Raw genomic sequence first — 10,396 nt, 5'->3', positions numbered from 1 at the left:
TTTTAGTTTGGATGTGTTTTATTGTGATTAATTGTTTGATAGCACTAATTATAATATTAAAATAAATTATGTGTGTGTGTAGTGTATTATTTTTAAAATTAACAATGCTAAATAAAGTACATAGTAGTACATGTAGTTATATATTTGTTTATATATTTGTATGCATATATTTATAATTTTTTGTTGATACTGATGGCTTATTTTTGTGTAATGGACAATCTCATCTTATGTATTATTCGATTTAATACAGTGATACAAGCACAGTTAAATCCAATTGTACAAAAAATACATAATATGTAACACTTATATTAAATAAATAAATGATGCTAAATAAAGTACATAGTAGTACATGTAGTTATATATTAGGATGTCTTCTAGCATTTGCTTTTTTGTTGATAATGATGGCTTATTTTTGGATTAATTATTTTGTCATTTACTGATGTCTAAATTATTTTTGTAGCCAATTACATTTACACTAACAATTTCAACAAAAATTACAGACAATATTAACACTATCATTTTCTACATTAATGTCATAATGTCAGTTTTTATTATAAATTTGGATTTGTTATTTTTTTCAAATTTTTTTTTACATTAATGTCAGTTTTTATTATAAATTTGGATTTGTTATTTTTTTTAAATGTTCCTTTTTATATATGTCTATATAGTTTTTAATAAGTTTTATTTTAGGTATAGTTTTAGTTATTTTAGTACACCAAGTTAACTAAATAAAACTGAATATCTTATTTTATTTCAGTTAATGTTTATTTTATTTCAAGTAACAGAAATGTTTTCATGATTTTAGTCTTAGTTTTAGTTAACTAGAATAACCCTGGTTCTAACCTACATTTTGCTATGCAAGACCAATGCTTTTTACATTTGGTAGTTTTTTTTTTCAAATCAGCAGAAGATAGCAGTGACGGCGGTGGCCATGCTGAGGCAGGTACAGGAGGAAATGCCTCTGTGTATCTGGAGGTCGTTTGGGCTGGGATGATGCGTTTGGCCAGCGTGACTTAGCAGCACATGACATGTCAACATATTTACGAGGCGTTTCCAAAACTCCTGTCTGCTCTGACTCATTTCTTAACAGCTGCATTGCCAGTGTCATATCAGGCCTCGGCCGTCTTTCTAACTGGAATTATGATAATGTTAAAACCGGGTATATTATGAACCTTTAGTTTAACATTTTCCCCTGTATTTAGACCGTCGCACCTAAACATTTCGGAAAAACCTCAGTGCTTGGGACAGCATTTGCTTCTTCCTAATAATGGTGCCCTTGTTTTGTGTGCATTGGTTCTTTGCTTGCAGACTCCGCACTAAAGTCACCTCCCGCTTGTGGTTGTTCAGGGCCATCGTTGGCATCCCCATGTCAAAGCTGAAGTGTTGTTTGTTTTTAATATATGAACTTTTTTTTTTTTAAGACTCTCAAGGATTAAAAGTAAAGAGCTGCTCCCAGTGTGCCGGCAGCCTCAGGCGGGACTGGAGCCTTTACACACACACACCCCAGTCACGCAAGCCGACACAACAGACAAGTACACGCAGTGCCAGAACAGCTCCTCTTGGTATTTTGTGGTTACTGGCTTTTTACTAATATTTGTTGAAGGCTATTATGAACTTCTGATCAATAATTGAGTCCTCAGTGACAGAATTATATGAACATTACACACATTTATGCTAATTGTTTGTGCTAACATTGCTGTGACTTCATGTAACCTTGCCTTTGATACTCTTTTTTTAAAGACAAATTATGTCAAGTCAATTGGCCTGTTTACTTATGTAACACATTCCGAATATATCTATTCACTATTGCACTATAAATAAGCAAATAAAAGCAAAGACTTTTTATATATAAATATATGCCTATATTTGATATATCACACATTTACATTTATTTATGACACAACTTCAGTGTCATGTAAATGTATATAATAGTATTAGTTATATACATATAAATACATACATTGAAATTATTTGGTTGTATAAATATGTGTATATAGGCTTGGCAAGTTTATTTATGTAGCGCATTTCATACACAATGATAATTCAAAGTGCTTTACATAAAAGGAATTAAAATAATCGTAAAAAAAAATAACAACAATAAAAACAAAAAATTAGTTGTTTTTTAATAAAAATAAACATGTATATAAATGAATACATATTTCTCTCTCTGAATAAACATCCTGCATCAATAAATAAATACACGCGCATATATATATATATACAGACATACTATATATGCACATATTTATTATATATATTGTGCATAAATAAAAAAAAATATTATTTACAAATCATTACAAATAATTCTTAAAATATTTAAGATAATTCTTTTTAGGGAACTAAAATGGGTTGTGTTGTTTATATAAAATATTGTATTTATTTATTAATTTATTTATTTGAGTATAAATAACAATTAAATATTTAAAAATATTATTAAAACATAATTACATAGTATTTTTTTTCTGGTTGAATATCCTGTTTCACTCATGAATAATTGTCATTGAACTAAAATAGTTGTGAATAATATATATCAAATATATTTTTATATATATTTATATTTATAGCACAAATGATTTTATTACTAATTAAACTACTTATTACTCTTTAAAAATGTAGCCTTTTTTTGAATGCTGTATCTGAATATATTCCACACCAGTTTAACCCTTGTTTTATCAACCCGGCCTTCCAAACACCTGTTAAATACAGACCATTAGTCATAGATATGGAGAATATTTATATCTGCATTTTTTTTTTTTTCCTAGTAGAAAATCCCCTGTTTTAAAACTGGATGGAATAGGTGTCATTACGGAAGTAAAATGAGCTAATATTTCATGCTGAACTTGACAATGAGTGAGAGTTTTGAGTGTGTAGGTCCTGTTATTAGTGTTTTGGGAATGTTTTGAGGGGGTCTGACCTGTCTCGTTTTTAATGCAGTATTATTTTGATATCAAGATAGATCCACCTAAAAATGTTGTCTGGTGAAATGATGTCCTCCTGTGTCTCCCACAATTATCCTTGTGTTTGTAAACATGTGGATGGTGCTGCCATAAAAAGAATATGGGAGGAGTTAAAGCATTTTGTTTAACTATCCAACAAGTGGCCTTATCAGTTGAAAGCAATTATGCTGTCATGGAACATATATTTCAGTCCATTTTGTTGTGGCACTTTACTTTATTATTATTGAAGGCCCTTTTGAAAAAAATGATATTTTGCAAACAGAATGTAACTGAGCAGGAATGTTTTACCTCCCATATTTGTGATGTTCACATAGAAAACTGGGCTGGGTCGGGTTCCGTGAGACTACACAGTCCTAAACGTTCTTTGGGAACAGAGCCCGGCTGTGAGTGTGGTGCCTAGTGCCGCACCAGTTTGACAGCAAAGGAAGAAAACAGGCTGGAGGGCATTGCTGAATGGAGAAATATGACAAGACCCTCGCCGGCGCGCCCTTTCCAACCATGACTGCCATGACCACTGTTGTAGAATAATAAAGAGTGTGTTTTAAGTGCTGCCACTTGCTGGTTCTGAGCTTGCACATCTCATCCATACTCACCACTATTTCATCGTTACACTGGGATTCAGGGGCATTTTTTTCAGTCTTGATCTGTCCTATTATTTATATTATTCAGAACACACATGAAATGCAATTCATACAGTAACTTTTAAAATTGCACATTTCCTGTGATGATGAGGATGCTTTTAATAATTTCTGATTTAAAAAATATGTTTGATTTTTTTTTTTTTTTTTTTTTTACATTTATTATGTAATTTATTTTTTTTTGGCTTGAGCATAATATAACAACATTTTTGGGTTGCTTTTATAACAATTGTCCCCCGATATCAATAATAATAATACATGAAAAAATCTTCCAAATAAAAGGCTTTTTGTAGTTTGCAAAAGTTGTTTTGCATAATCCTTTTTTTTAATTGTGTTTTTTTTTTTTTTAGGAAAACAAAAAAAACCCCGTGCTTTCTTCATTCTTAATAATATTTGGAAAATATATTTGTTTGCAAAGTATAGTGCAACCCAGCGTTGGTCAGGTGGTCCAACCAACATGCAAGAAAAAGAAGAAGAAAAAGAAAAAAACAGCGGTCAGCAAGTCCCTAATAAATATTATAAATATTAGCGCTATATAATATTTTATATTTATGAAAAGGTTTGGTTAGTTCAGGTTAGAAAAAATCACATTATAATTAATGAACAAAAAAAAAATAATATTAATGAACAAAAAAAAAATATATAATATATAACAATTAGTATCTATAAGTATTAAATAGAATATATATGAATATTAATTTATTTAGGTTGATGGTTTACGTCCAACTTACCTTATTTGTCAACAGTCCCATAAACCTGAGACCGTTTTTTTATATGTAAATCTAGATATTTTTTTTTAAACAATCGCAGTAGAGTACATTGTAAGAATTGGGCAATCATGATTGCTATTACTGAATATATTTATCTGTTATATGTATTGCGACATGGCATTTTTACAAATCCATGCCGAAGCTTACTTATACGAAGAACCATTTTATTTGATTTTATTTTTAATGGTATTTTATTTATTTATGTTATTTATTTATTTTATTTTATTTTATTTTATTTTATTTTATTTTATTTTATTTTTGTTTCTCATTTATTTATTTATTTCAATAAAAAATATATGTATAATATTTGATATTCTTCACAATGCGCTGTTGTGGTTTGTATGTTGAGTCTGTATGAAGAACCATATCCGTGTATACAGTGCATTTTAATTGTAAAATAAGCCTCTTTTAGTGCTGATTTGGTCTAATTCTGCACAGTGGATTTGAAGTTATTGCAGAAACTGTGTTAAATGAACAGTAACATTAAATCGACTAAAATATGTTATAAAAAAATTGATTGCATATAATTTAGCTAATGATATATATTCAACAATTCGCGGCAGAGAATTTTCATGCAGGCCTCTTTTTTAATTAAAAGAAATAGCTGCCAAATATTCGGACGATTGCCATATCATTTTTGTGGAATCCTAGAACACCCAGAAAAGCTGTAAAACGAGAAAAGAAACAACAGTTAATGACAACTTTGGTAATAATGGTTTCAGGAACAGTTCTGCAAGTGAGATCTCTCGTCACTCACTGAGAAAAAACAAAAAGGTTTTCTGTAACACTCATCGGCTACACCCGTTGGCTCTAAAGAAAGTACATGAGCACCAACACGCCGTGCCAACTGCCCAGCCATCATCACGCCACTGACAGACTGAATACTGGCCTGAAGTCAAAAGACCAACAGCGCTTTGTGGAATGACATAAGCCAGCTGTGAGGCATAAGGAAGTATAGAACATAAATCCCCCGAATGCGCCAATCCTTCCACGGGGTGACGCCAACAGGTTTGTCACCTGGCTTGGTGGCCTCTCCCAACGTTCGTCGGAGCCAGGTTTATCCCTATTTTTAGGCTTGTGAGAATTGCCTACATGCAATTGGGTTTGCATAAGGGGAGGGAGCCGGTAACCTGAGGGCTTTGAGTTGTATGTAGGGCAAGCAACGTTCTCCATCTGATATACCCGAGCGAGTCGGGTGTGAGGGGTTGTAAAGGAGACCACTGGCCTGCACTGAGTCACAGTTCCCAGAAACAGCATGTTTTCGTGCCCAGAAAAAAGTCAAGGTGAGAACCCGACACAGTAGGGGGAGGTTATCTTCAGAACACCTCGAACCTGTCCCAGCATGCGCTGAGTCCTTCCACGGTTCTCCATCAGGTTTTATAGTGCTTTGTGAACTTTGGGTCTCTAATGGTGAGCTCAAATAAACAAAGCCCGAGGACCAGTGGCGCCTGCAGCCTGTACAGTTAGCCTGAGAAATTGTTTTTATGCGATGATCCTTCAGCAATCACGTTGTTACTGTATCGTGGATTTCTGTCGCCTCAAACCAGTGATGACGGCATTTGTGAATTAACATTCTTTTGGAGGCAGTTCAATTTTATTTTCAGTGAAATGGCCCAAAGGGTATTGCAAAACAATTTGACAATTCATTTTTTTCTCTACACACTTCTCACAAGTGCAAGTCTGTTTTTTTTCAGCTGCTTTGCCTGTTTCGAATAATGCTGGGGTTTTGACACAAATGTTTCAGGATTCATTTTAGGATTCTGATTCACAAGCTTGGGGGGGAGTTCGATTTGATTGGATCATGATTATTTTGGATATACAGTACTGTGCAACAAAAACAAAAAAAAAACAAAAAAGTCATGGCCAACTAGGATTTGTCACCAGCTAAAAAATGATTCACTTATATTTAAAGTCACTTATTTTTATCTTTTGCTACAGTGTAAATATCAGTTTATATTTCCAAACATTCATTTGGCCATTGATTCTTATAATCCAGTGAGATTTTTAGCAAATAATTTTCACGGAAAAAAGAAAAGAAAATCTCTCTCAACTCAATGCTGTACACACATAATACACCAAGATAACAAATTCAGTGTGGCACTACGTTACTTTAATATAAAGGCTACCCATTAACTGATTTGTTTACAAAAACTCAAATTACACTCTAATATTGTCAATAAAAGGGGACAGAATTTGAAATCTGAGGACTTTGTTTTCATATCAAAGGTAACAAAGCGGCAAAAGATTGATGGGATGGTGCACTACAATGTTCCCGTTGAGTCAATCTAAAGCAGGCTGACGACTTAATCGATTCTTTGGGATTTAAAGAACCACTATCGTTTTAGGAAGACTGAGAATCAATTACAATCGAGAAATATTGTTGAACATGAGTTAAATGGTTCCTTGACCCATTTTGTTGCTTTTTGCATTTTTGCGTTTAAAATAGTTTTAAAAACTTGTCTGAGACACTGTGTTTGTCAGAATGTACTATTTTCAATTGCTGATCGTTTTATCCGAAGGACCCCAAGTCTTATAGAACATTGTGTCGTTAGTTACCATGAATGCTGAACCTGAAAACATACTCAAGAAAGTGAAACACTTTATCAAGAAATTGCATTTGTGTCTTGACAAAACACATGAAATCGATTGATATGAATCGCATTTATTCGGAACGCTCTCTCTCAATGAATTCATCTGAAGCATTTTCAAAGCAGTAAACAAACAGTATCGATATACTGTGGAAGAACAGAAGAACTCTGGATTTGCTTCAATTGAAACAAAAGGCAAAATTTTGAGAGACCATTTTGAACATGCACTAGATTAATTTCTTGACCATTGCATCGCTTTTTGCTTTTTTGGAATTGTAAAACGCTTTTTAAAAGAAACATATCTAGACACCTGCATTCTGCTGATAGGTGTACCATTAAATATATAGTTCACTCATTTACTCACCCTTAAGATGTTCCAGACGTGAACAATGCTGGTAAACAAACAATTGCCAGTAGCCACTGTACTTTTTCCATAGTATGGAAGTCAACGGCTACCGGCAACTGTTTGTTTCCCAACATTCTTCAAAATGTGTTATTTTGTATTAAACAGAAGATAGAAACTCTTACAGGTTTGGAGCCACTTGAGGGTGAGTAAATGATGACAGAATTCATTATTCACTATCCCTTTAAAACCCGTTCACACCAAGAATATCAACTAGAAGGTACAGTAATTATAGATGTATTAGCATCCACACCAATGCATGATAATGTTCTGTTTATTATAAGCACATGATGGAGGTATGTTGTCTCGTTGTTCATCAGCTGAGAAAAACACAATTTTGAAAGTGATTCCAACAATATTGTTTGTTTTTAAAGTGACTCTGCTATTTTTTAAATGTAAAACAATTCTTCAAACTAGGCTATATCTTAATCGTTATCATTATACTTATATTATACTTATTGTCTTTTCATGAATGGGTCTTTACTTGTTTGGTCCAAAGAGCCTCTAGTCTTATAGGATAGCATGAAACTACTACTTGTGAAACTTCAATTTTTAATATGTGCATATATTTCATTTTTCGTATTTTTTGTGTTGTTTTTGCCCAAAAAGTCCCTTCTCTGCATACCATCAGGTGAAATCCTGTGTAGGCCCATGCCTAAGACTGCCACAGAGTGCGTAAAGCTTGGCTGGGGCATCCGTCCCCCATACGGCGAAGTTCCCAGCACTGGAGGCATGTCGAGATCAGACAGCAATTAAAGGCTGTCTTGCTCGGTCCTCAGAGATGTTCAAGGAATCAGCCACAACACCCTGAAACCATGGGATTTGTGCACCTTATCGCAGCCTCTATCTAATGACTTGTGGAAGGTAGTGGAGGAGTAACCACATCTAATGGCCTCCCCCTGCTTCCCCTATGTGGCAGTGCAGCAGTTCACGTACAGTGTGCAGGAAGTGATTAAGTGGGCGAGATCAAAGACACTGGACACGATAAACATTCTTCCCCAGGACGAGTCGCTCGGGGGCAATAGCTCACTTCCTCCTCTCGCAGACTTCCACCACAGTGCACACATTGTCGCCACATGATCGTAGAGGATGTGTGGAGCGTCTTTGTTGGTGCGTTGAGTGTTTCAGAGGCAGAGGATGTGAGTGTGTTTTTGTGAATGGGTTTGAATGGAGCGAAAAAGGCAAAAATACTGAGGACAGAGAGTCTTACCTGAGGGATACATGTGGGTCATCGATCTCAATACACATTACTTATCTGCTTGGAAGATCTAGTGATGCTTAAGAAGACAACATTGTGTCCATTTTAATGGTTTCCAGTTTTGTAATGAATATACTTCAGGAAAGTATTTATATTTGATTGATTATAGAATTTCAAGAAAAGTAACTGGGTGGAATAAAGTTAAAGTTAAAGTAGGTCCATATGAAATCTGTTTTATTTTTGCTCAAACTCTATTTTATTTATTTTTTCTAAATTCTGTTTTTTTTTTTTTTTTTTTTTTTTTTTTTTTTTTTTACAATTTTCTGGATTCCATTTTGTCTCTCTCTCTCTCATTTTATTATTTTGGAATAAAAATAATTCCCCCATTTTAATTTAGCTGGATTGTGTTTTATAGTAAAAAAAAAAAAAAAATCAAAAGCATGTCCAATTAATTTAAATTATAAAACCTACAAAATTATCTAGTTTCTTCAAAAATGACATTTTTAGGGCCCTATGAAATCTTTTTTTATTTTTCTCCAAGTTTCATGTTATTTTTAAGTTATGTGTTTTTGTTGTTGTTGTTGTTGTTGTTGTTTGTTGTTGTTTTTAATGGTTTTCAGTTACTTAAAAAGCAAACTCAGTTAAAGCAAACTCTTTTTTGATGGGTTATCATGAAAAAACCTTATGTGTATCTGATGATTTTTTTTACATTCTGATAATATCATACAGATTTCTGTAATTATGTAAAACCAGAATGGAATGCTTTAAAGAAAAAAGGGAAAAAGTAACTGATTGCATAAAATATCACAGAATATTAGATCCATAATATTTAAGCTGTTATTTTCCTGCAAGGTTGTCACTTCCTGGATAATGATGTCATTGAAGGAACATCCGTTATTCATTAAAAAGATTAGTTTGTGGGATATTGCGAAAGACTAACAGGATAGAAGTTTAAAATGTATAGAGAAACATTTGAAAAGCTTTTGAATTTATTACAAATTTAAACAATATTCTGAAATAATATTAACTAGAATGTTTTTCTTAATAATTTATCATTTTCCATATTACAAATAAGTTAAGCATGTAGGACATAGAAAAAAAAAAAAAAAAAAAAGAAATAAAGTGCACTCAAACCAAAGTAGCCAAAGTCATTTTAAAAATTCAACCTTTTCCATCTTACAAATTTTTCATCCACTGTATGATTGAGTACTCTTCTGGATAGCAATGACCTAATGAATGTCTCCTCTAGTCCAAATAAAACCAGGCTTGGACTCAGAGGTGTCAGTTTATAAGGGATATGTGTTAGTGTGTGAGTAATGGGTAAGTGTTAGGGTACATAACAGGACCTGTGCATGCTAATTTCACACATGGTTCTGTTAGCTGTTCTGCTGGCCTGTTAACGGACTGCCATTGGGAGTTTGTTAATCAGACCAGCTGCAGGTGTGTGTGTGTGCGTGTGTGTGTGTGTGTGTGTGTGTGTGTGTGTGTGTGTGTGTGTGCATGCTGTATGTGTGTGTGTGTGTGTGAGAGAGAGGAGAGAGAGCTGCTTAGTTGAAAATGCAACTAGGGGGAAACCTCTCTTTTAGATGACGTCAAACGTTTGAATGTTATCACAAGTTGAAACTGGAAGCCTTTGTAGGTGCAGTGCCGAAATCGTTGGTTAGTGTGGGAGTGATGCCGTTTGAAACTTCTGTGTGCATTGGGAAAGCTATTTGTTTCAGTTTGATTTTAAAATGTTATTTATTTATTTATTGTTTAATTAAGGATGTATGCAGTTTTACTAATCATGTTACAGAAAAATTAATTAAGTAAAAATTATATAAATATATTATATAATTATAT

The sequence above is a fragment of the Cyprinus carpio genome, unplaced genomic scaffold (assembly GCF_018340385.1).
Source record: "Cyprinus carpio isolate SPL01 unplaced genomic scaffold, ASM1834038v1 S000006527, whole genome shotgun sequence".
In the NCBI taxonomy this organism is placed as follows: Eukaryota; Metazoa; Chordata; class Actinopteri; order Cypriniformes; family Cyprinidae; genus Cyprinus; species Cyprinus carpio.
Note: the sequence above shows the minus strand (reverse complement) of the source record.